Raw genomic sequence first — 27,531 nt, 5'->3', positions numbered from 1 at the left:
GCACCCGAATGTTTATAGCAGCAATGTCCACAATAGCCAAACTATGGAAAGAACCTAGATGTCCATCAACAGATGAATGGATCAAGAAGATGTGGTATATATACACAATGGAATACTATGCAGCCATCAAAAGAAATTAAATCTTGCCATTTGTGACAATGTGGATGGAACTAGAGGGTATCATGCTTAGTGAAATAAGTCAAGCAGAGAAAGACAACTATCATATGATCTCCCTGATATGAAGAAGTGGTGATGCAACATGGGGGTTTAAGTGGGTAGAAGAAGAATCAATGAAACAAGATGGAATTGGGAGGGAGACAAACCATAAGTGACTCTTAATCTCACAAAACAATCTGAGGGTTGCTAGGGGGAGGGGGGTTGGGAAAAGAGGGTGAGGTTATGGATATTGGGAAGGTTATGTGCTTTGGTGAGTGCTGTGAAGTGTGTAAACCTTGCGATTCACAGACCTTTACCCCTGGGGATAAAAATATATGTTTATAAAAAATTTAAAAATAAAAAAAAAGAATAGCTTCATTGATATCAAATAGCATATACCTTTCTGCCGCTGTATGGGGAGAAGTAATTTCTCATTTTTATCTTATGAGATTTCTCTCACAGGTATATAGGAAAACCTTTGCCTTTTAAAACCTCAAGGGTTGGGATTCCCTTAATTAGAAATGAGAGTCAAACAAAACATGACTAAGAAAATTGGAACCTAAAATGTGGTGAGTAAAAGATCAGAATCTGTGTATGAGCAAATGGATTATAGAAAATGGAATATTGTACAAGCACAGCCTTTGAAAGCCTTGCTAAAACTTAAATAGGTGTATGGTATTTGAAAAAACAATTTTAACCCTCAGCCTAGTTAATGAATATTAAAATGGAGGTTTTTAAAGCTATCTTTGATAATACAAAATGGAGGAAATTGAGTTTCTCTACTTAATATTCTGGGACAGCTTTTGGGGGATGTTTATAGTTTTATTCATGAAAGGAAGAAGTTAGAAATGAGAGATGGCAAAGAGTCAAAGGAAGTGGAAACTTCAGAAAACAGATGTAGGAAAGGAAGCTTGAAACTGACGGTAGACATTCCCAAAAGAATTTCTAAAATCTAGGATATTTAGTAAAATTCAACTGCTTCTTGTCTAAATATCTTTCTGATATTAGTTATGACCACCTGGTTTCAAATCCCAGCTCTGCTACCTAGCTATAGGATACTGGAGAGCCACCTAACTTCTTTCTCTTCAACTTTCTCATCTGTAAAATGGTGTGATAACCCTGGGACCTACTTCATAGAGTTGTCGTGAGCATTTAATGACCCAAAATATTTAAACTTTAGACCAGTGCCTCTAAACATTTGGAAGATATGCATACTGTTTTTAATCTCATATGTTTTCTTGCAATTGAGTTTGCAGAATAAGCACACTATTCCCCAGATAGTAGATTGGGGGATACTTTGTAGTAGGGAAGGGGTAAGTGACTGCCATATTATCCTCCCCTTTGCATCAGTGCTGGGAAAGTAGGGCCTTCAGCCTTTGGCTTAAGACTTACTTATTTATTGGCTCCTATTATTAGATTTAAATGCACACCTTGTAGCTCTACACTAAAATTTTCCTGAGTTAGCTTGCGTAGTCAGTGTTCTGGCACTCAAAAATACCATGACTAACACGGTTATCTTATATGACAAGAATGAGTGCAGCCATATCGCCCTCTTTCAAAGATCTAGGCCAGAAATACTAAGTTACCATGTGTGAATTTGAGCAAGCTGATATACAGATAACAGGTAAGTCATAAGTCTGATCATTTGGGGGTAGATTAGAGGATATTTCAAAAGGAAGATGAGAAAACATAACATTTTGCAGAACAAGTCTTTCCAATTTTTGCTTTTCTGTTGATTTCTGTTTATGTATAGAAATGCAACCATCAGCAATTTTGTATTGATGATTCTATTTTCTGCTGACAATGTCTGTGACTGAGCCAAAATGACCAAGCTAATACATGCAATAGACAGATAATATGCATCTATACTTTTTGAAAATTTAGTTTATGTTCTCTCTATTCCCTATTATGAAAAGGGGAGGGGAGGGCTGAGTATGAAATTGATAATAATACTAATAACCACACCATTTATTCTGCTTTTGGCACACAAACATTATGATTCCTGATGCCCTAACTCTAAAAAAACCAATGTGTATCATTATCTTCTATCTGACTTGAAGAAATACTCTTATGTACTGGTTAATACTCCAAGTACTCCTTTAAAAAAAGGGAGAGAGAGCGACCAAAAGTTACCCTATGCAGGGTTGATTTTCATGGTCTGGAGAATCTTTATGTTCACCTAGCTATGGCAAAATTTAATATTGTAATTTTAATATGATAAATTTTAATTAAAAATTCTTTAATAAAAAAATTATTTAAAAAATAAGATATTCTGGATAAAAGGGTAAATATAATGACTTAAGAAAAATTTAAAGAAAATATTATGGGAAAATGAAGCCAAATACAAGAACTCAATTTCAAAGTCTTGTATAACTCTTCAGGGTTTCGTATGTGCTCTTGCCCACTGAGCCTTTCCATGGATCTCCTTGTGATAAGCTCAGTAATATTGAATCCTCTCCATCCAAATCCAAATAAGTTTGAAAATTATTTAATTGCTGTTGTCATACAACCTGACAAACCCTTGTTCTGATATTATCTTATCAATCACTACTGAGTACTGCCCATAAAAAAAGTGGGACCCAAGCAGGACAAGTACCTGAATTAAGACCACTTCAGATGGAAGCAAATTGAGGGATTACAGGCTCAAAACCAAAACTGTGTCATTTTTTGCTTATTCCATAATGTCAAGTTTTATCTCAGAATAAAGCTAGAGTCATGTGAGCCTGGAAAATATTTATAGGATATATGAACAAATTACCTGAACTAATATCAGTAAAATATCTACTGGGTATCTAATCTTGCCTAATGTAACTAATATACTTACCATCTAAGGTAAGGTGATTGTAATGTGTGCCTAATTAAGATTTTGCTTTATACAACTGCATGCTACAAACCAGTTAAAAATTAGAATATAGAGCCATGCTGGAAAACATTTTTATCTATACCCTGAAGTTATTACAGTAAACAAAATGGGAGCTACTTTCTGCCCTCATGGGGCTAACATTTTTTTTTTTTAAGATTGTATTTATTCATTTGAGAGACAGACAGAGAGAACATGAGCAGGAGCGAGAGAGAAGCAGACTCCCTGCTGAGCTGGGAGCCCAGTGTGATCCCAAGACCTGAGCTGAAGGCAGACACTTAACCATGCAAGCTACCCAGGTACCTCAAGGGCTTATATTCTCATGGGGGTATGCAGACAAATAATCAAAATCAGTAAATAAAATACTGATGTACTTGATAATGACAGGCACTGAGGAGAAAAGCAATGCAGGGGAAAGGAACAAGAACATAATAATGGTAGACATTTTAAATTAGTAGTTAGGGAAAGCTTCACTGGGAATGTTATATTTGATTGAAATCTGAAGGAAATAATGGAAAAGAGCAAGTGCAAAGCCCAGACCCACAGAAATTACTTTCCAAATTGGTGATTCAGGACCTGCAGGAGACCAGGATGACTGGAGCAGAGTAAGTAAGCAGGGGTGGGCGGGGGGGGGGGGGCGATGAATAGAGATAGTAGATTAGAGGTAACAGTGGACCAGACTCTATGGAGCCTCCTCCCTGTTGGTTGAAAAAAGGCAACAACTATTTGACAGACACCTATAGAGTCCTGAAACACAGACAGCTCAGTACCCTGCTCATGTGCCATGGTTATTAGAATGATAAAAGTCACTTGAGAATGGCTGATAGATGGTTATAATGTTGTTGCAGATTATTACTTGGAGAAAACCAGTGATAAGCTAGTGTAATGTAGTAATCATTACTTAGAAATGTAGTGGAGGAATAAGAATTCCTTAGCTTTGTCTCCATGGGCCATGAATTGCCCAGGGGTAAAAGGAAAGTTATCAGATCCACTGGAATTTTGTTTTTATGCATATGATTTGACATTCCATTATAAGGATGGCTGGAAAAAAAATAAGGGGAGGTTTTCTTGAGAGAAAAGATACAATTTATCTTCCATAGATACTGTTCTTTATGTATACAAAGATAAATATGACAAAATTCATGGCCCAAAAGAATTTACAATCTAATGGACTGATGTTTTTGGCTAAATAGACACTAAATATGGAAATACTCTATGGAGAATTTTAGTTGTCACAGTTTACAAATCAGGAATATTTCATATCTTGTCAATTAATTCATGGAGTTCTTTACAAATCTTATTATTTCATTAAAAAAAATAAAAACACCTTACCAATGTAGTAACTTATACAGCTTACAGGCGGTATAGATAAGTTTAAATTCCATCATACAGGACCCCAAATCTTTGTTCTTGCTTTACACTAAAATCCACAATAAATAAATCCATTATTCCAGTTAATCCATTAATCCATTATTTATCCAAAATAAATGCCATATTTTAATATGGAAATAAACTTAGTCAAAAGGGAATATTAGTTACATCAGGACATCTGTCAGGCTAAAATGAGAAGAATCAAACCAATGGCTTTCCTCATTAAAGGATCTTTTTTTTTTTTTTTTAATTTTTATTTTTTATAAACATATATTTTTATCCCCAGGGGTACAGGTCTGTGAATCACCAGGTTTACACACTTCACAGCACTCACCAAATCACATACCCTCCCCAATGTCCATAATCCCACCCCCTTCTCCCAAACCCCCTCCCCCCAGCAACCCTCAGTTTGTTTTGTGAGATTAAGAGTCACTTATGGTTTGTCTCCCTCCCAATCCCATCTTCTTTCATTTATTCTTCTCATACCCACTTAAGCCCCCATGTTGTATCACCACTTCCTCATATCAGGGAGATCATATGATAGTTGTCTTTCTCTGCTTGACTTATTTCGCTAAGCATGATACACTCTAGTTCCATCCATGTTGTTGCAAATGGCAAGATTTCATTTCTTATGATGGCTGCATAGTATTCCATTGTGTATATATACCACATCTTCTTGATCCATTCATCTGTTGATGGACATCTAGGTTCTTTCCATAGTTTGGCTATTGTGGACATTGCTGCTATAAACATTCGGGTGCATGTGCCCCTTTGGATCACTACATTTGTATCTTTAGGGTAAATACCCAATAGTGCAATTGCTGGGTCATAGGGCAGTTCTATTCTCAACATTTTGAGGAACCTCCATGCTGTTTTCCAGAGTGGCTGCACCAGCTTGCATTCCCACCAACAGTGTAGGAGGGTTCCCCTTTCTCCGCATCCTCGCCAGCATCTGTCATTTCCTGACTTGTTGATTTTAGCCATTCTGACTGGTGTGAGGTGATATCGCATTGTGGTTTTGATTTGTATTTCCCTGATGCCGAGTGATATGGAGCACTTTTTCATGTGTCTGTTGGCCATCTGGATGTCTTCTTTGCAGAAATGTCTGTTCATGTCCTCTGCCCATTTCTTGATTGGATTATTTGTTCTTTGGGTGTTGAGTTTGCTAAGTTCTTAATTTATTCTGGACACTAGTCCTTTATCTGATATGTCATTTGCAAATATCTTCTCCCATTCTGTCAGTTGTCTTTTGATTTTGTTAACTGTTTCCTTTGCTGTGCAAAAGCTTTTGATCTTGATGAAATCCCAGTAGTTCATTTTTTCCCTTGCTTCCCTTGCCTTTTGCGTTGTTCCTAGGAAGATGTTGCTGCGGCAGAGGTCGAAGAGGTTGCTGCCCGTGTTCTCCTCAAGGATTTTGATGGATTCCTTTCGTACATTGAGGTCCTTCATCCATTTTGAGTCTATTTTTGTGTGTGGTGTAAGGGAATGATCCAATTTCATTTTTCTGCATGTGGCTGTCCAATTTTCCCAACACCATTTATTGAAGAGGCTGTATTTTTTCCATTGGACATTCTTTCCTGCTTTGTCGAAGATTAGTTGACCATAGAGTTGAGGGTCTATTTCTGGGCTCTCTATTCTGTTCCATTGATCTATGTGTCTGTTTTTGTGCCAGTACCATGCTGTCTTGATGATGACAGCTTTGTAATAGAGCCTGAAGTCCAGAATTGTGATGCCACCAATGTTGGCTTTCTTTTTCAATATCCCTTTGGCTATTCGAGGTCTTTTCTGGTTCCATATAAATTTTAGCATTATTTGTTCCATTTCTTTGAAAAAGATGGATGGTACTTTGATAGGAATTGCATTAAATGTGTAGATTGCTTTAGGTAGCATAGACATTTTCACAATATTTATTCTTCCAATCCAGGAGCATGGAACATTTTTCCATTTCTTTGTGTCTTTCTCAATTTCTTTCATGAGTACTTTATACTTTTCTGAGTATAGATTCTGTGACTCTTTGGTTAGGTTTATTCCTAGGTATCTTATGGTATTGCATGCAATTGTAAATGGGATTGACTCCTTAATATCTCTTTCTTCTGTCTTGCTGTTGGTGTAGAGAAATGCAACAGATTTCTGTGCATTGATTTTATATCCTGACACTTTACTGAATTCCTGTATAAGTTCTAGCAGTTTTGGAGTGGAGTCTTTTGGGTTTTCCACATATAGTATCATATCATCTGCGAAGAGTGATAATTTGACTTCTTCTTTGCCGATTTGGATGCCTTTAATTTCCTTTTGTTGTCTGATTGCTGAGGCTAGGACCTCTAGTACGATGTTGAATAGCAGTGGTGATAATGGACATCCCTGCCGTGTTCCTGACCTTAGCGGAAAAGCATTCAGTTTTTCTCCATTGAGAATGATATTTGCGGTGGGTTTTTCATAGATGGCTTTGATGATATTGAGGTATGTGCCCTCTATCCCTACACTTTGAAGAGTTTTGATCAGGAAGGGATGTTGTACTTTGTCAAATGCTTTTTCAGCATCTATTGAGAGTATCATATGGTTCTTGTTCTTTCTTTTATTGATGTGTTGTATCACATTGACTGATTTGCGGGTGTTGAACCAACCTTGCAGCCCTGGAATAAATCCCACTTGGTCGTGGTGAATAATCCTTTTAATGTACTGTTGAATCCTATTGGCTAGTATTTTGTTGAGTATTTTCGCATCTGTGTTCATCAAGGATATCGGTCTATAGCTCTCTTTTTTGGTGAGATCCTTGTCTGGTTTTGGGATCAAGGTGATGCTGGCCTCATAAAATGAGTTTGGAAGTTTTCCTTCCATTTCTATTTTTTGGAACAGTTTCAGGAGAATAGGAATTAGTTCTTCTTTAAATGTTTGGTAGAATTCCCCCGGGAAGCCGACTGGCCCTGGGCTTTTGTTTGTTTGGAGATTTTTAATGACTGTTTCAATCTCCTTACTGGTTATGGGTCTGTTCAGGCTTTCTATTTCTTCCTGGTTCAGTTGTGGTAGTTTATATGTTTCTAGGAATGCATCCATTTCTTCCAGATTGTCAAATTTATTGCCGTAGAGTTGCTCATAGTATGTTCTTATAATAGTTTGTATTTCTTTGGTGTTAGTTGTGATCTCTCCTCTTTCATTCATGATTTTATTTATTTGGGTCCTTTCTCTTTTCTTTTTGATAAGTCGGGCCAGGGGTTTATCAATTTTATTAATTCTTTCAAAGAACCAGCTCCTAGTTTCGTTGATTTGTTCTATTGTTTTTTTGGTTTCTATTTCATTGATTTCTGCTCTGATCTTTATGATTTCTCTTCTCCTGCTGGGCTTAGGGTTTCTTTCTTGTTCTTTCTCCAGCTCCTTTAGGTGTAGGGTTAGGTTGTGTACCTGAGACCTTTCTTGTTTCTTGAGAAAGGCTTGTACCGCTATATATTTTCCTCTCAGGACTGCCTTTGTTGTGTCCCACAGATTTTGAACCATTGTATTTTCATTATCATTTGTTTCCATGATTTTTTTCAATTCTTCTTTAATTTCCCGGTTGACCCATTCATTCTTTAGAAGGATACTGTTTAGTCTCCATGTATTTGGGTTCTTTCCAAACTTCCTTTTGTGGTTGAGTTCTAGCTTTAGAGCATTGTGGTCTGAAAATATGCAGGGAATGATCCCAATCTTTTGATACCGGTTGAGTCCTGATTTAGGACCGAGGATGTGATCTATTCTGGAGAATGTTCCATGTGCACTAGAGAAGAATGTGTATTCTGTTGCTTTGGGATGAAATATTCTGAATATATCTGTGATGTCCATCTGGTCCAGTGTGTCGTTTAAGGCCTTTATTTCCTTGCTGATCTTTTGCTTGGATGACCTGTCCATTTCAGTGAGGGGAGTGTTAAAGTCCCCTACTATTATTGTATTATTGTTGATGTGTTTCTTTGATTTTGTTATTAATTGGTTTATATAGTTGGCTGCTCCCACATTGGGGGCATAGATATTTAAAATTGTTAAATCTTCTTGTTGGACAGACCCTTTGAGTATGATATAGTGTCCTTCCTCATCTCTTATTATAGTCTTTGGCTTAAAATCTAATTGATCTGATATAAGGATTGCCACTCCTGCTTTCTTCTGATGTCCATTAGCATGGTAAATTCTTTTCCACCCCCTCACTTTAAATCTGGAGGTGTCTTCGGGCTTAAAATGTGTTTCTTGGAGGCAACATATAGATGGGTTTTGTTTTTTTATCCATTCTGATACCCTGTGTCTTTTGACAGGGGCATTTAGCCCATTCACATTCAGGGTAACTATTGAGAGATATGAATTTAGTGCCATTGTATTGCCTGTAAGGTGACTGTTACTGTATATGGTCTCTGTTCCTTTCTGATCTACCACTTGTAGGCTCTCTCTTTGCTTAGAGGACCCCTTTCAATATTTCCTGTAGAGCTGGTTTGGTATTTGCAAATTCTTTCAGTTGTTGTTTGTCCTGGAAGCTTTTAATCTCTCCTTCTATTTTCAATGATAGCCTAGCTGGATATAGTATTCTTGGCTGCATGTTTTTCTCGTTTAGTGCTCTGAAAATATCCTGCCAGCTCTTTCTGGCCTGCCAGGTCTCTGTGGATAAGTCAGCTGCCAATCTAATATTTTTACCATTGTATGTTACAGACTTCTTTTCCTGGGCTGCTTTCAGGATTTTCTCTTTGTCATTGAGACTTGTAAATTTTACTATTAGGTGACGGGGTGTGGGCCTATTCTTATTGATTTTGAGGGGCGTTCTCTGAATCTCCTGAATTTTGATGCTCGTTCCCTTTGCCATATTGGGGAAATTCTCCCCAATAATTCTCTCCAGTATACCTTCTGCTCCCCTCTCTCTTTCTTCTTCTTCTGGAATCCCAATTATTCTAATGTTGTTTCATCTTATGGTGTCACTTATCTCTCGAATTCTCCCCTCGTGGTCCAGTAGCTGTTTGTCCCTCTTTTGCTCAGCTTCTTTATTCTCTGTCATTTGGTCTTCTATATCACTAATTCTTTTCTGCCTCATTTATCCTAGCAGTTAGAGCCTCCATTTTTGATTGCACCTCATTAATAGCTTTTTTGATTTCACCTTGGTTAGATTTTAGTTCTTTTTTTTCTCCAGAAAGGGCTTTTATATCTCTCGAGAGGGTTTCTCTAATATCTTCCATGCCTTTTTTGAGCCCGGCTAGAACCTTGAGAATTGTCATTCTGAACTCTAGATCTGACATATTACCGATGTCTGTATTGATTAGGTCCCTAGCCTTCGGTACTGCCTCTTGTTCTTTTTTTTGTGTTGAATTTTTACGTCTTGTCATTTTGTCCAGATAAGAGTAAATGAAGGGGCAAGTAAAATACTAAAAGGGTGGCAACAACCCCAGGAAAATATGCTTTAACCAAATTAGAAGAGATCCAAAATCCTGAGTGGGGAGAAAGAGGATAAAAAGAGGTTGAAAAAGGAAGAAAGAAAAAAAAAAAAAGAAAAGAAAGAAAAAAAGAAAAGAAAAGAAAAGAATTTTTAAAAAAAGAATACACCTAAGAAAAATGTAAAAAAGAAAAAATATATATATTAGATAAACTAGTATAAAATCGTTAAAAAAGAAAAAGGTAACAGTTAAAAAAAAATTTTACCCGAAGACGAGAAAAAAAAAAAAAAAAAGAAAAAGAAAAAATTAAATTAACTGCAAGACTAAAAAAAAAATCACAGGAAAAAAGCCATGAGACCCGTGCTTGGCTTTCTCCTCCTCTGGAATTCTGCTGCTCTCCTTGGTATTGAAACCGCACTCCTTGGTAGGTGAACTTGGTCTTGGCTGGATTTCTTGTTGATCTTCTGGGGGAGGGGCCTGTTGTAGTGATTCTCAAATGTCTTTGCCCCAGGCGGAATTACACTGCCCTTACCCGGGGCCGGGGTGAGTAATCCGCTCGGGTTTGTTTTCAGGAGCTTTTGTTCCCTGAGCGCTTTCCGTAGAGTTCCAGAGGACGGGAATACAAATGGCGGCCTCCTGATCTCCGGCCCGGAGGAGCCAAGAGCCCAGGGCCGCACTCCTCAGTGCGGGCTCAGAGAACCGCGCCCAGTTACTCCCGTCTGCCTGACCTCCGGCCGTGCTCCGAGCTCACCGAGCCTGCGACCGGTTCAAGGTAACACCGAGCTGTGAGCTTACTGTCGGCTCTGTCTCTGTAGCCGGCTTTCCCGTTCCAATACCCGCAAGCTCTGCGACACTCAGACACCCCCGATCCTTCTGTGACCCTGCGGGACCTGAGGCCACGCTGACCCCGCGTGGGCTTCGCCCCGGTTTAGCCTCTGGAGCGATGTCCCTCAGCGGAACAGACTTTTAAAAGTCCTGATTTTGTGCACGATTGCTCCGCCGCTTGCCGGGAGCCGGCCCCTCCCCCCGGGGTCTATCTTCCCGTCGCTTTGGATTCACTTCTCCGCCGGTCCTACCTTTCATAAAGTGGTTGTTTTTCTGTTTCCAGAATTGCTGTTCTTCTTCTCTTCGATCTGCCAATGGATTTTCAGGTGTTTGCAATCTTTAGATAAGCTATCTAGCTGATCTCCGGCTAGCTGAAGCAGTCTCAGCTTGCTACTTCTCCGCCATCTTGACTCCTCCCCCTCATTAAAGGATATTATAGAGGTTAGCCATCTTCCATAAGTAGATAGTTCAATACATGCATAGGCAGGTCTACAAAATAAAATGAGGGCAGATTTCTGGCTATAATTCCCAATTTTATAGCCAAACAGTATTTCAATGCATCATGGATTGTTGTATCTATAAACCTCAGAGTGACATAATTTTTAACTCCAAAAGTCACCAGTACCACAGCTTATAACTTATTTTTTATGTCATGTGTCATCTTAAAGAGCTTGAAATAAAATCTGTGTTATCAGATTGTTCAATTCTAAATTTTATCAAATCAAGTTTTATTTCCTGCTGTGGATCAGAAATTCATGAATAGACCCTGTTCCAAACACATACAGCTAAATGTTTAAACACAGAAGTTTAAGGGTATAATAAAGTTTGATTGCTTGCCAAATTAAAAACCCTCTTATAACAGTGACTAAAGGTCTATATAGAAGTTAAAAATTAGAATTTAACTTCATTTTATCTGCATTTGAACTGCATTAATCTAAATTTAAACTGAAAATTTACTATATGTAAAATAAGAAAATTTTAAACTGTCAGGTGCAAACAGTTTGTACTTGAATGATCAACCTATTTAGATGTACTGTAACTACATTCATATCAATCAATGTTTTAGTGTACTTTTGTAGTATTTCAATTTTCATCATAATTCACTCTTTCAGAAACAAATCAATGATAGTTTATGACATTTAAAATCATATCTTAAAAATATTAATTACCTTTGCACCTTAAAATTCTGTACGGTACTTTAAAATTTTAAAAAATGAACAATTTTAAGAAGTTGAGTGACATTTTTATCAGAAAAAAAATTCTCTTAATGGAATTTGTAATCTTTTTTTTTTCTGAGGAATCTGAATATTCCACTTCATGTAAATAGTGATTATTTTATTGCCTGATATTTTCTCTATAGCTTCAGATTTATCAAATCATATTTTTGGCCTTTAGGTAGGCAAATTCATTCTTTAGGTGATCCAAAGAAAAAGTAGAATGTTCAAAAATGACCATTTTGAAACTAGTGGTATTATTTAAAAAGTTAAAAGTAACTATTTTATATAATCTTCATAAAATAGTCAAAGAAGAATGATCCATCTCTGAAACTATGCACATAATGAAATAGCCTACTATAATTCATATATCCTCACATCATCCTCCATAGTTTTGTATACACAGTATACTTAGTTCTCAATAGATTTAGGGTTTTTAAACCTAGATTATCCTGCCTCCTTCTTTACATCTGTGTTATTTCTTAGCAAAGTTGATGGATGCACTTTTTAGTCCCAAAGAATTGTTTTTTAGATTGCAGAAACTAGTACCGTATTGAATACTCTTTCTAGAAACCAAGTATTTCAAGTTGCATTTTTAATCATTGGATCCCAAATGTATTGACTTCACAGACTTTTGTCAACAAAAATACCTCAAGTTATCAACTCTATGTGTATAACCCATTCTCATTAATAGCCAAAATTATTCCTTTTGTCATTTATTTATGAGGCAATTAAGTTTTTCCACATAATCTTTTTATGCACAAATGTTCTAATCATCTTCATTTTATACAATAGGAAACAAATTAAAATAGTTTACATTATTGTTCAAACAAAGATGTCCCTCATCTTTAACTGTTAATACCTTTACACACATACTAAGCAGGCTAAAATGAAACACACACACGTATAAATGAAAATATATATTTATATTTGTATGTAATGGAAATACATATTTAAACACATACACACACACACACACACACACAAAGAATAGAGGGACACACACTGAAAATGACAATAGAAACTGCTGGCAAAAATATAGAGCTCCATGGGACACCTAGGTGGCTCAGTCAATTAAATATCTGTCTTTGGCTCAGATCGTGATCCCAGGGTCATGGGATTGAGTCCCACATTGGGTTACTTGCTTAGCAGGGAGCCTGCCTCTCTCTGACTGCTGTCCCCCCTGCTTGTGCTCGCTCTCTCTCTCTCATAAATACATATAAATAAATAAATAAATAAATAAATAAAGCAAGCGAGCTTTTAAAAATGTAGAGAGAGCTCCAATACAAGAAGATGCATCACTCTGTAAATTAATTTGACAGTTCTTAGAAAATTAAACTAACACTTATAATATGACCCACCAATCCCAGGCCTTGGTATTTATTCCAGAGAAACAAAAGACCATTTTCATGTAAGTACTTTTATAGAGATGTTTATAGGATTTACATTCATTTGGAACATTTGGTTTTTATACATTTGAAAAATAACCCAAATATTCTTAGCTAATTAAACAGATTTTCTTTTAATTAATTTATTTATTTTCCGAAAAAACAGTATTCATTATTTTTTCACCACACCCAGTGCTCCATGAAATCCGTGCCCTCTATAATACCCACCACCATAGTCTCTAGTGATTCACCTCCCCTTCCAATTTACCCCAACTCCCTTCTCCTCCCTAACACCCCTTGTCCTCCATGATATTTGTTATGCTCCACAAATAAGTGAAACCATATGATAATTGACTCTCTCTGCTTGACTTATTTCACTTAGCATAATCTCTTCCAATCCCATCCATGTTGCTACAAAAGTTGGGTATTCATCCTTCCTGATTAAACAGATTTTAAAAACTGTAGTACACCATATTATTATTATTACAATATTACTACTAAGGGGTGGGGGCTACTTAAATACACAACTTGAATTACCTTCAAGACATTACACTGAATGAAGGAAGCTAGTCTCAAAGGGTTACCTAGCGCATAGTTTCAGTTATATGACAATCTTCAAGAGGCAAACTATAATGGTGGAGTGCAAGTCAGTGATAGGAGTTAGATGTTGAAAGAGTGAGTGTTGGGAATGATGGCACTCTTCTACAAATGGAACTGTTCTGCATATTATAGTGGTTACACATATCTAGACATGTGCTAATAGACATGTGTACACCTAAAGAAAAACTAGTCAACATTACAATGTGGAAAAACAAAAAATAAATCTAAATATATAGGCACATATTAAGTATACATGTATATATGTATATATAACATATAAAAGTTATAATGTTAGTAAATAGTGAACCCCAAATTAAACAATGTTCTTTGATTTTGTATACAACCCAAAGTTCCTGTAGGAAATAATTTGTGATTAGTTTACACACACACACACACAAATATATATATATATGATAGATCTCTAAAGAGAAAAATATGCCAAGTGTAATGCAATATATTGGGTTTCTATACAGATATATAAAATTTGTCAGTTAACTTAAAAAGCAAAAGAAAAATATTAACTCATAAATAAGAACAATATAATGGAACACTAAGACAATAAACAAATCAATGTATTATTTGTCTATTTGTTTTCTTCTCCAGGAGCTAAACAAAATGAAGAGAATATAGAGAATATTAGTCATTGCCATATGATTATATGAATTAGGACATTGTTTTATTTATCAAAGAACAACACAAGTAGTAAAAATATCAAAAAAAAAGAGAATGTCAAGAGAATTATAATTAATATTTCTAACTAATTGTATAGAATATTTTGTTCACCCTCCATGACTATGTTAGTAGCCATACATATATATATGTGTATGAATAACTCTCCAATCATTTCTAAAGTATTACAACTTCTAAAGAAGCAGTCTTAAAGACACCAAATAAATTTCTCAAGGCTATATCGCTTTGTCCTCTACCAACATGGCATTACATGCGACTAAGGATTTTATGTATGTGCCACATTAATGAGACATCTACTTAAGAGAGTTAATTGGATAAAAATTCTTGCTAAGAAACTGATAATTAGCCTTCCTGCATTTACTATAGAATATATTTGGCTGTTGAAAATAGTGTCAGATCTTTTTTAAAAAGCAGACCAGTGCACACATAGTTAAAACTCACCACACTGTGACCAAGGTCCAAACACTCCCTGCTGCAAGGAGAAACTCTGCAGAGTACCAAACTGGGGGGAAAAGCAGCCAAAACATAGCAGTGCAGTACACACAGCATACCCAAGAGACACTTTCTGAAGCTCCATACGCTTCCTGAAGCTCCAGTGTATGACCTCTTCTTAATAAAGCCATTGTTCTCAAGAACAAGAAAAATAACAGTCTTTTCTAATGCACAAAAGACAGACACCTAAACAAAATGCCAAGCCTGAGAAATTAAAAAAAAAAAAAAAAGAACAAGAAAAGGGCAAGGAAGGCCAAGGATCTAATCAAAACAGATATAAGTAATACATATGACTTATATATTATAAAAATGCCTGATCCAGAATTTAAAGTAACAATCATAAGGACATTAGCTGGGCTTGAGGGGAGCCTCGGAGACACCTGGGAGTCCTCTACCACAGTGATAAAAGACCTAAAACCTAGTCAGGTGAAAATGAAAAATGCAATAACTAGGATTCAAAACTGATGATATGTAATGACCACAAAGATGGAAGAAACAGAGGAACAAATAAGTGATATGGAGGATAAAGTCAAAGGCTTATTTGAGGAAACCATAGCTGAAAACTTCCCTAATCTGGGGAAGAAAATAAACAACCGACTCCAGGAGGTGCACAGAACTACCATCAAAATCACAGAAGCAGGAAAACACCAAAATATATCATAGTTAAATTCATAAAATATAAAGAAAATCCCTTAAAAGTAGCAAGACAGAAGTCCCTAATTTACAAGGGAAGAGAAGAAAAATCGGTGGCTGATCTGTCCATGGAAACTTGGCAGGCCAAGAGTGGTGTGATATATTCAAAATACTGAATGGGGAAAATAGGCAGCCAAGAGTACTCAATCCAGCAAGACTGTCAGTCAGAATAGAAGGAGAGATAGTTTCCCAAACAAATCAAAACTAAAGGACTTTGTGACCATTAAACCAACCCTGGAAGAAATATTAAAGAAGACTCTTTGAGTGTGAAAGAATGGCCAAAGGTGACAAAGATTTGAAAAGAACAGAAAAAAAATCTCCAGAAACAATGACAAAACAAGTAATAAAGAGTCACTAAATTCATATCTGTCAACAATTACTTTCAACATAAATAACATAAATGAACTAAATACTCCAGTCAAAAAACATGGTACAAGAATGGATAAAAAACAAGACCCATCTATATGCTGCCTACAAAAAAACTCATTTTAGATCTAAAGTCATTTGCAGATTGAAAATGAGAGGATGGAAACCATTTATCATCCTAATGGACAACAACAACAACAAAAAGAATTTGAATACCATACTTATGTTAGACAAACTATATTTTAAACCAAAGACTGTAACAAAAAATGAAGAAAGGTTTTATATCTATATAAAGAACAAGAACTTCCAACAAGATCTAACAATTCTAAATATTTATGCCCCTGACTTGAGAGCACTCAAATATATTTTAAAAATAATGATAAAAAACACAAAGTAACTCATTGATAATAATAATAGTAAGGGACTTTAACACCCCATTTACATCAATAGACAGATTATCTAAGCAGATAATTAATAAGGAAGCAATGGCTTTGAATAATGCACAGGAATAGATGGACTTAACATATATTCAGAACATTTCATACTAAAGCAGCAGAATACACATTATTTTCGAGTGCATGTAGGACATTCCCCAGAATAAATCACAAATCTGGCCTCAAAAAGTATAAAAAACATTGAGATCATACCATGCATCTTTTGTGACTAACACTATAAAACTTGAAGTCAACCACAAGAAAAAATTTGGAAAGACCACAAATACATGGAGGTTAAACAACATGCTACTAAATATAAATGGGTCCACCAGGAAATTAAAGAAGAAATTTAAAAAATACATGAAAACAAATAATAGTGAAAATATAATGGTTCAAAACCTTTGGTATATAGCAAAAGTGGTCATAAGAGGGAAGTATATAGTAATACAGGCCTACCTCAAGAAACAAGAAGAATATCAACTATAACCTAACCTTATACCAAAAGGACATACAAATGAAGAGTAAAGACAGCATAAGAGGAGAAATAGTAAAGATTACAGCAGAAAGAAATGAGATAGAAGAGATGACAACCACCATCACAGTAATACAATTATAAGAGAATATTATGAAAAACTATATGGCAACAAATTGGATAATCTAGAAGAAGTATATTAACTCCTAGAAACAAATAAACTACCAAAACTGAAACAGGAAGAAATAGAAAACTTGAATAGACTGATAACTGGCCAAGAAATTAAGTCAGTAGTCAAAACTCTCCCATCGCACAGAAGTCCAGGACGAGTTGTCTTCCCAGGGGAATTCTACCAAGGAAGAGTAAATTTTATTCTTCTCAAAATTTTGAAAAAAAAAATAGGAAAGGACAGAAACTTCTACATTGATTCTATGAGACTAGGATTACCTTGATTCCCAATATGGAAAGGACCCCACTAAAAAAAGAGAATTGTAGGACAATATCCTTGATGAACATGGATGCAAAAATTCTCAACAAAATATTAGCAAATCAAATCCAATATTACATTAAAATAATATTTCACCATGATCCTGGGACTTATTCCTGGGCTGCAAGTGTGGTTCAATCTTCACAAATCAACCAAAGTGATACACCATATTAATAAAAGGAAAGAACCATAAGATCTTCTCAGTGGATACAGACAAAATAGAGCACCCATTCTTGATAAAAACCCTGAAGAAAGTAAGGGTAGAAAGAACACACTTCAATATCATAAGAGCCATATACCAAAGACCCACATCTTATATAAACCCCAGTGGAGAAAGGCTGATAATTTTTCCTCTATGGAAAACAAAAAAGAGGAACTAAACAGAGATGTCCACTTTCACGACTATTATTTAACATAGCACTGGAAGTCCTAGCCCCAGGAATCAGACATCAAAGAGAAATAAAAGGCATCCAATTCAGGAAGGAAGAAGTCAAACTACCACTATTCCCAGAAGACATGATACTCTATGTAGAAAATCTGAAAGACTCCACCAAAATATTGCTAGGACTGTTAATGAATTCAATAGAGTCACAGGATATAAAAATCAATGTACTGTAATCTGTTACATTTCTATACACCAATAATGAGGCAGCTGAAAGAGAAATCAAGGGACAGATCCCACTTACAGTCACACCAAATACCATAAGATATGTTGGAATAAACCTAAACAAGAGGTAAAAGATCTATATTCTAAAAATCATAAAATACTTAAGTAAGAAATTGAAGATGACACAAAGATGGGGAAAAACATTCCATGCTCATGGATTGGAAGAAGAAATATTGTTAAAATGTCTGTACTATTCAGAGTAATCTACAGATACAATACAATCTTTATCAAAATGTCAAAAGCATTTTCACAGAGCTAGCACAAGCAATCCTAAAATTTATATGGAACCACAAAAGACCCCAAATAGCCAAAGCAATCTTGAAGAAAAACACAGTCATCTCAGTTGCAGACTGTAATATTTATTACAAAGCTGTAGTAATCAAAGCAGTGTGGTACTAGAACTGAAACAGACATATAGATCAATGGAACAGAAGAGAAAACCCAGAAATGTACACAACTATATGGTCACTCAATCTTCAACAAAGCAGGAAAGGCTATCCAAAGGAAAAAGACAGTGTCTCCAACAAAAGGTGTTGGGAAAACAGGACAGCAACATGCAGAAGAATGAAACTGGACCTCTTTCTTATACTACACACAAAAATAAATTCAAAATGGATTAAAAATATAAATATTAGATAGGAAACCATCAAAATCCTAGAGAACACAGACAGAAACCTCTTTGACCTTGATTATAGCAACTTCTTACTAGTCACATCCCTGGAGGCAAGGGAAACAAAAGCAAAAATTAACTATTGGGTTTTCATCAAGATAAAAAAGAATCTGCACAGCAAAGGGAAGAGTCAACAAAACTAAAAAGCAATCTATGGTTAGAAGGTATTTGCAAAAGATATATCTGGTAAGCGGTAGTATCCAAAACCTACAAAGAGCTTATCAAACTCAACACCCAAAACACAAATAACCCAGTTAAGAAAAGAATAGACATTCTTCAAAGAAGACATACAGATGACTAACAGACAAATGAAAAGATGCTCAAGATCACTCTTCATCGGGAAAATACAAATCAAAACTACAAAGAGATAATACCTCACAGCTGTCAGAATGGCTAAAATTAACAACACAGGAAAAAACAGATGTTGGGGAGAATGTGGAGAAAGGGAAACCCTCTAACACTGTTGGTGGGATTAGAAAATGGTGTAGTCACTCTGGAAAATATTGTGGAGATTCCTCAAAAAGTTAAAAAATAGAACTACCCTATTTTCCAGCAATTGCACTAGAATGTTTTCACACAAAGGATACAAAAATACTGATTTGAAGGGACACTTGCACGCTGATGTTTATAGCAGCATTATCAACCAGAGCCAAATGTTGGAAAGAGCCCAAATACCCATCAACTAATGAATGGGTAAAGAAAAATTGTTACCAAGGAGGAGCAAGGAGGAGCTAGAATGTAGTATGCTGAATGAAATAAATCTGGCAGAGAAAGACAAATGTCATATGATTTCACTAGAATGTGGAATTTAAGAAACAAAACAGATGAACATAGGGAGGGGATAAAGAAGAGAGGGAAGCAAATCATGAGACCCTTGCCTATTTTTTTAAGATTTTTATTTATTTATTAGAGAGAGACACAGCAAGAGAGGGAACACAAGCAGAGGGAGTGGGGAAAAGAGAATCAGGCTTTCCACTGATCAGGGAGCCCAATGTGGGGCTATGATGTGGGGCTCAATCCCAGGACTCTGGGATCATGGCCTGAGCCAAAGGCACTTAACGCCTGAGCCACCCAGGCACCCTAAGACTCTTATCTATCGAGAACAAACTGAAGGTTGCAGGAAGGGAGGTGGGTAGAGCAATGATTAAATGGGTGATGGAGATTAAGGAGGGCACTTGTAATGAACAACAGGTGACATAAGGAAATGTTGAATCACTAGATTCTATACTAATATGACACTGTATGTTAACTAGCTGGAGTTTAAATAAAAACTTGAAAAAAATTAAAAAGAAATAGAAAAATTTAAAAAAATGGATGCTGTATACATTCAATTAGAATTCTGGTTATAATATAACAATAGATAATACAAAAAAATAAAGAATAAAGAATAAAGAAAATTGCCCTCTATGTCAGTGTAGGTAGGTATTAAGGAAAGGGTTATAATTAGATAATGCTTTAGATGAAAATCATTAGTATTGTAGGGACTTAAATCTTTCAGATTTTACAACTAATTAGTTCATTCCAAAGATAAAATGATAAAGTAAATTCTCCTTTTAAAAATTAACACTAACCACTGAGACAATTAAAAAAGTTATTCATGTTGGTGGGAATGCAAGTTGGTGCAGCCACTTTGGAGAACAGGGTGGAGATTCCTTAAGAAATTAAAAATAGAGCTTCCCTATGACTCTGCAACTGCACTACTGAGTATTTACTCCAAAGATACAGATGTAGTGAAAATGTGCCCCAATGTTTATAGCAGCAATGACCATGGTCACCAAACTGTGGAAAGAACCAAGATGCCCTTCAATGGACAAATGGATAAGGAAGATGTGGTCCATAAACACTGGGGAGTATTATGCCTCCATCAGAAAGGATAGATATGCAACTTTTGTATCTACATGGACGGGATTGGAAGAGATTATGCTGAGTGAAATAAGTCAAGCAGAGAGAGTCAATTATCATATGGTTTCACTTATTTGTGGAGCATAACAAATAACATAGAGGACATCGAGAGATGGAGAGGAGAAGGGAGTGAGGGAAATTGGAAGGGGAGATGAACCATGAAGACTATGGACTCTGAAAAACAATCTGAGGGGTTTGAAGGGGCAGGGGATGAGAGGTTGGGGGAGCAGGTGGTGAGTATTATGGAGGGCAAGTATTGCATGGAGCACTGGGTGTGGTGCATAAACAATGAATTCTGTTATGCTAAAAAGAAATAAACAAATTTTTAAAAAATAAAGGAAAGGGGAAAAAAAGTCATTCATGAAAATAAGGATTTATCTTCCTACATCTCATTAAATGCCAAGCAAATAGATTGAAGTAGAAAAACATTTAAAAATAGCTAACTTGGGGTGCCTGGGTGGCTCAGTGAGTTAAAGCCTCTGCCTTTTATTCAGGTCATGATCCCAGGGTCCTGGGATCGAGGCCCGCTTTGGGCTCTCTGCTCAGCAGGGAGTCTGCTTCCCTTCCTCTCTCTCTGCCTGCCTCCCTGCCTACTTGTGATCTCTGTCTGTCAAATAAATAAATAAATAAATCTTTAAAAAAATAGCTAATTTGGACTCACATTCTGATATTATTTACAAAAGTATCAAGTCTGTATTTTTTTTTATTTTAAATCATACATGGTAATGATGAAGATTTTGTTTCTTATCTCACTTAGTAATGATACTAAATACCCAACCAGACATACTTTTCCAATAAAAAACAATCAAATCAGATTCTATTTTCATTAGCAGCAAAGTGAAATCAACTAGTATTTACTGAGCCCTCATATAAGGTGGACTAGGTATCCAGAGGAGCTAAAGAAAAGCAATAAATTATGACTTTTTGTCTCAAAGAATAATATGAGCATGGAATATAATTTGAAATTAAGCTAAGAAAGTTTTGTAAAGAAAAATACTGGAAAATACTAAACTCGGTATTTAGAAAAAAAATATGCCAAGACTATGATAAACATTATTACCAATTTGAGTGAATGGTATAAACATATCTCAAAAGCAGAAAAGACAGGATTTATAGAAAATGAGTTAGGCTTGTTTAAGACTTTGAGAAACAGTCAACAAAACAAAGGGTCAACCCAACCCACAGAATGGGAGAAGATATTCTCAAATGACACTATAGACAAAGGGCCAATACCAAGATCTATAAAGAACTCCTCAAACTCAACACACACAAAACAGATAATCATGTCAAAAAAAAAAAAAATGGGCAGAAAACCTGAACAGACACTTCTCCAAAGAAGACATACAAATGGCTAATAGACACATGAAAAAATTTTCATTATCACTAGCCATCAAGGAGATTAAAATCAAAGCCACATTGAGATACCACCTTACACCAGTTAGAATGGCAAAAATCAACAGGACAGGAAACAAGTGTTGGAGAGGGTGTGGAGAAAGGGGAACATCCTACACTGTTGGTGGGAAGGCAAGTTGGTGTAGCCACTTTGGAAAACAGTGTGGAGATTCCTTAAGAAATTAAAAATAGAGCTTCCCTATGACTCTGCAATTGCACTACTGAGTATTTACCCCAAAGATACAGATGTAGTAAAAAGAAGGACCATCTGTACCCCAATGTTTATAGCAGCAATGGCATAGTTGCCAAACTGTGGAAAGAACCAAGATTCCCTATAACAGACAAACGGATAAAGAAGATATGGTTTATATATACAATGGAGTATTAGCCCTCCATCAGAAAGGATGAATACCCAACTTTTGTATCAACATGGATGGGACTGGAAGAGGTTATGCTCAGTGAAATAAGTCAAGCAGAGAAAGTTATCATATGGTTTCACTTACCTGTAGAACATAAGGAATAACATGGAGGACATTAGGAGAAGGAAAGGAAAAATAATTGGGGTAAATCAGAGGGGGAGACAAACCATGAGGGACTGTGGATTCAGAAACAAACTGAGGGTTTTAGAAGGGAAGAGGGTGAGGGGGATGAGTGAGCCTTCTGGGGGTTATTAAGAGGGACACATATTTCATGGCACACTGGATGCAGTACATAAGCAATGAATATTGGAAAATGAAAAAACTAGAATAAAATTAAGGTGTTAAAAAATATGTGTGTGTGTGTGTGTGTGTATATATATATATATATTTTCATGGAGTAAAAGCATTATCCACTTACATTTTTCCTTTTTTGTACTGTGATATTTATATTTTACTTTGACTTTATTGATTATATATGTAAAGGCCAATAAAAAATGTTCACTAAATGAAAGAAAAAAGTCTCTGAGAAATGCAAGGATAGGAGGTGTAATACCATAGGTTTCTTGAGACAAGATTGTTTAGACTTTTAGGTGCTAGGTTTAGCTGTTATATCTTGTGTTATCCTAAAAATGGGAAGTCACTTAAAAGTTCTGAAAAGAGGGCACCTGGGTGGCTCAGTGGGTTAAAGCCTCTGCCTTCAGCTCAGGTCATGAAATCAGAGTCCTGGGATCAAACCCCACTTTGGCTCTCTACTCAGCCTGGGAGGCTGCTTCCCCCTCTCTCTCTCTCTGCCTGCCTCTCTGCATACTTGTGATCTCCGTCAAATAAATAAAATCTTTAAAAAATTTTTCTGAAAAGAATAAGTTTTATCAGAGTAATAATGAAAAGTAGAAGTGAAAAATCACAGGTAAAGAATAAGTTTTATCAGAGTAATAATGAAAAGTAGAAGTGAAAAATCACAGGTAAATTGAGGGTTTTTTCTTCTTCTTTGTTTTTTTGTTTGTTTGTTTGTTTTTGTTTTTGTTCTTGGTGTGGGTATAAGATACCTAATATTGCAACTATATTGAGGTTAGAAGGAAGGAAAGAGAATATGCATGTGAGAAATCCTGAGGAAATAGTCATTGGGATTGGGATCCCAGGAGTGAGAAGGGAAGATAGAACTAGCCATCAAGGTAGGAAAGTTTTTAACATAAGACAGCTTTGAGAATTGAAATACTGAGAAGATGAACTTGTCTGAGTTTGCATGGTGAAGTATTTCAAAAGTATGTTGAATTTAAAGAAGTAGATCATTTATGTGGAAATATCTGGGAATTACAGATCGGGAAATATAGACTAGAACTCCAGAAAGAAGTCAGAGAGGAAAGAATAATTTAAGGGTCAAGGAGGAGAAGTGATCATTGAGGCTGCAGACCTGAGTGAGGTCCTGGATAGAAAGGTAATTAAAAACAAAATTTCTCCAAGAGAAACCTGAGCAGTGTCTATGAATTTTGCATGAGAATTTTGAGGAAAAGCATCAAGGAGAATTGCATGTTATGAAATTGAGGAGAAGAAGTGTTTTTAAGAGAAATGAAATGTTCCATTGTATTGCTCTCGGGGGAGACTCAAGATGGCGGAGAAGTAGCAGGCTGAGACTACATCAGCTAGCCGGAGATCAGCTAGATAGCTTATCTAAAGATTGCAAACACCTACAAATCCATGGGCAGATCGAAGAGAAGAAGAACAGCAATTCTGGAAACAGAAAAACAACCACTTTCTGAAAGGTAGGACTGGCGGAGACGGGAATCCAAAGCGACGGGAAGATAGACCCCGGGGGGAGGGGCTGGCTCCCGGCAAGTGGCAGAGCAACAGAGCACAAAATCGGGACTTTTAAAAGTCTGTTCCACTGAGGGATATCACTCCAGAAGCTAAACCGGGGCGAAGCCCACACGGGGTCAGCGTGGCCTCAGGTCCCGCAGGGTCACAGAAGGATCGGGGGTGTCTGAGTGTCACAGAGCTTGCAGATATAGGAATGGGAAAGAGACAGAGCCGACAGTAAGCTCACAGCTCCGTGTTACCTTGAATCTGCCACAGGCTCAGTGAGCTCGGAGCACGGCCGGAGGTCAGGCAGACAGGAGTAACTGGGCACTGTTCTCTGAGGGCGCACTGAGGAGTAGGGCCCCAGGCTCTCAGCTCCTCCTGACCAGAGACCAGGAGGCCGCCATTTGTATTCCCGTCCTCCGGAACTCTACAGAAAGCGCTCAGGGAACAACAGCTCCTGAAAGCAAACCTGAGCGGATTACTCAGCCCGGCCCCTGGTAAAGGCAGTGCAATTCCACCTGGGGCAAAGACACTTGAGAATCACTACACCAGGCCTTTTCCCCAGAAGATCAACAAAAAATCCAGCCAAGACCAAGTTCACCTACCAAGGAGTGCGGTTCAAATACCAAGGAGAGCAGCAGAATTCCAGAAGAGGAGAAAGCAAAGCACAGAACTCATGGCTTTCTCCCTGTGATTTTTTTTTTTTTTAGTCTTGCAGTTAATTTAATTTCTTCTTTTTCTTTTTTTTTTCTTTTTTCTCACCTTTGGGTAAAAAAAAAATTTTTTTTAATTTTTACCCTTTTCTTTTTTAACGTTTTTTAACTAGTTTATCTAATATATATATACTTTTGTTTTTATATTTTTCTTTATTCATTTTCTTTTTTTAAATTCTTTTCTTTTCTTTTTTTTTTCTCTTTTTTCTTTCTTTCTTCCTTTTTGAACCTCTTTTTATCCCCTTTCTCCCCCCTCATGATTTGGGATCTCTTCTGATTTGGTTAAAGCATATTTTCCTGGGGTTGTTGCCACCCTTTTAGTATTTTACTTGCTCCTTCATATACTCCTAACTGGACAAAATGACAAGACAGAAAAATTCACCACAAAAAAAAGACCAAGAGGCAGTACCGAATGCTAGGGACCTAATCAATACAGACATCGGTAATATGTCAGATCTAGAGTTCAGAATGACAATTCTCAAGGTTCTAGCCGGGCTCAAAAAAGGCATGGAAGATATTAGAGAAACCCTCTCGAGAGATATAAAAGCCCTTTCTGGAGAAATAAAAGAACTAAAATCTAACCAAGGTGAAATCAAAAAAGCTATTAATGAGGTGCAATCAAAAATGGAGGCTCTCACTGCTAGGATAAATGAGGCAGAAGAAAGAATTAGTGATATAGAAGACCAAATGACAGAGAATAAAGAAGCTGAGCAAAAGAGGGACAAACAGCTACTGGACCACGAGGGGAGAATTCGAGAGATAAGTGACACCATAAGACGAAACAACATTATAATAATTGGGATTCCAGAAGAAGAAGAAAGAGAGAGGGGAGCAGAAGGTATACTGGAGAGAATTATTGGGGAGAATTTCCCCAATATGGCAAAGGGAACGAGCATCAAAATTCAGGAGGTTCAGAGAACGCCCCTCAAAATCAATAAGAATAGGCCCACACCCCGTCACCTAATAGTAAAATTCACAAGTCTTAGTGACAAAGAGAAAATCCTGAAAGCAGCCCGGGAAAAGAAGTCTGTAACATACAATGGTAAAAATATTAGATTGGCAGCTGACTTATCCACAGAGACCTGGCAGGCCAGAAAGAGCTGGCAGGATATTTTCAGAGCACTAAACGAGAAAAACATGCAGCCAAGAATACTATATCCAGCTAGGCTATCATTGAAAATAGAAGGAGAGATTAAAAGCTTCCAGGACAAACAAAAACTGAAAGAATTTGCAAACACCAAACCAGCTCTACAGGAAATATTGAAAGGGGTCCTCTAAGCAAAGAAAGAGCCTACAAGTGGTAGGTCAGAAAGGAACAGAGACCATATACAGTAACAGTCACCTTACAGGCAATACAATGGCACTAAATTCATATCTCTCAATAGTTACCCTGAATGTGAATGGGCTAAATGCCCCTGTCAAAAGACACAGGGTATCAGAATGGATAAAAAAACAAAACCCATCTATATGTTGCCTCCAAGAAACACATTTTAAGCCCGAAGACACCTCCAGATTTAAAGTGAGGGGGTGGAAAAGAATTTACCATGCTAATGGACATCAGAAGAAAGCAGGAGTGGCAATCCTTATATCAGATCAATTAGATTTTAAGCTAAAGACTATAATAAGAGATGAGGAAGGACACTATATCACACTCAAAGTGTCTGTCCAACAAGAAGATTTAACAATTTTAAATATCTATGCCCCCAACGTGGGAGCAGCCAACACTATAAACCAATTAATAACAAAATCAAAAAAACACATCAACAATAATACAATAATAGTAGGGGACTTTAACACTCCCCTTACTGAAATGGACATTGTATTGCTCTCTACAGTAAGGTCAAAGAAGGTGGGATAAAGAGGCAACCCAGATTGACAATTAGAAAGACTGTTACGAGATTAAGCACGAGATTAAGCACAGAGAAAACCAGATTAAAAGGAGTTAAGAAATTAGTACTTGATGAGCAGTTGGAGGCAGCAAATTATGCACTACGCTTTCTACAGTCCTTGCAATTTTATTCAATCAGACAATTCTTGAAGAAGTTATATCCAGCCAGAAGTTGGAAATGTCATTGAAGCCTACATTACACATAGCCAACATTAAGGTGTGGATGCTGTGGCTGCTGGAGTCCAGTCAGGGAGGGGCCCTGGAGAGCCTTAAGAGCTGTGAGCACCTGGGGACACCACCATGGGGTCTTGTGAGGGGCAGGCCTCTCGGAGGAGGCAGGCACATAACCAAAATGCTGCTTCCAAAAGGATAAGAAGGGATTTGTCTGGAGGAATGGAGGTGGAGACAGACAAGGAAGAGCACCCTGTATCAAGCAGGTATCTCAGGGGAGGGTATCAGAGTATCAAACAGTTTAGAAAGTGTTTACTTCAGGGTAACTAGAAAGTATAATACTGTGAGTTTGCTGAGAAATCAGAAGTGGTGTAAAGTGAGGCTGAAAAGAAAATCATGACCTTACAAGCATTGCTAAGAAATTACAACTTTCTCTTGAGTACAGTGAATAATGGAATTCTAAGCAGTGGAGTGATATTTATCTCA

Source organism: Mustela lutreola, chromosome 12 (assembly GCF_030435805.1).
Source record: "Mustela lutreola isolate mMusLut2 chromosome 12, mMusLut2.pri, whole genome shotgun sequence".
Classification (NCBI taxonomy): Eukaryota; Metazoa; Chordata; class Mammalia; order Carnivora; family Mustelidae; genus Mustela; species Mustela lutreola.
Note: the sequence above shows the minus strand (reverse complement) of the source record.